Raw genomic sequence first — 732 nt, 5'->3', positions numbered from 1 at the left:
GCTCCCCGCGCCCGCCCAAGCCGCCCAACCTGGACGCAGCGCTGGCGCTGCTCCGCAAGGAGATGGTGAGCCCGGGGGCCGGCGGGCGGGGGGCGCCTTTCTCCTCCCTCCTTCCCGGGGCCGGCCCGCCCCCTCGCCGTTGTCTCCTGGCAGGAACAAAGGGGCCGGGCGGCAGAGGACGGCCCCGTCGGGGGGAGCAGCCGGGCTTTTAAAATGTCCCTCTTACCCCGGGCCAGGTCCTCCCGGCGGAGGCTCCTCCGTGCGCCCCTCCAGGTCTTCCCAGGGGTTGGACTGGATGACCTCTGGAGGTCCCTGCCAGCCCTCACTTTCTGTGACTTACTGCACTTATCAGCGGGCGGCCCTTCGTGCGCCCCTCTTCCTCCTCCTGCTCCCTTGTGGGGAAAAGCCCCTGCTGGCTCTGCATCCCTCTCTCGGGGTCACGGGGGTCCGGGTTGTAGCCGCGTTGGTCTAAGGATGGAGGCAGGCAAGGTTCTTTGGGGGAATCTGATCTCTTTTATTAGACCAACTCAGATAGTTGGAACAGGTCTTCTTTGCCAGCTTTTGGGTATAAATCCCCTTTGTCAGGCAGCTGCAGTTGGTGTGTGCTCTTCCTGGAGGCATGGGCCTTTTCATGGGCTGTCCCAGAACTGGCTAAAGTACACCAAGTAGCCCCCCTCAATGCCAGTGTGCCACTTCAGTACTGGAGGCTGCAAGTGAGAGAGGAGCAGCGTG

The 732-nt window shown here is 63.7% G+C and overlaps 1 long non-coding RNA gene across 1 annotated transcript in view; it reads left to right on the top strand.

Annotated features, from left to right (window-relative positions):
- Positions 1-732, top strand: part of LOC109304686 — a 36,262-nt gene continuing 35,530 nt past the window's right edge. Inside the window, exon 1 of the long non-coding RNA XR_002099450.1 lies at positions 1-65. This is a non-coding gene — a long non-coding RNA (uncharacterized LOC109304686). The remainder of the gene's footprint in view (positions 66-732) is intronic.

This window comes from Gavialis gangeticus, unplaced genomic scaffold (assembly GCF_001723915.1).
Source record: "Gavialis gangeticus isolate Ggan-Ray unplaced genomic scaffold, GavGan_comp1, whole genome shotgun sequence".
NCBI classification, from domain to species: domain Eukaryota; kingdom Metazoa; phylum Chordata; order Crocodylia; family Gavialidae; genus Gavialis; species Gavialis gangeticus.
The sequence above is the reverse complement of the archived record's forward strand: the minus strand, read 5'-3'. Positions and strand labels throughout refer to the sequence as shown.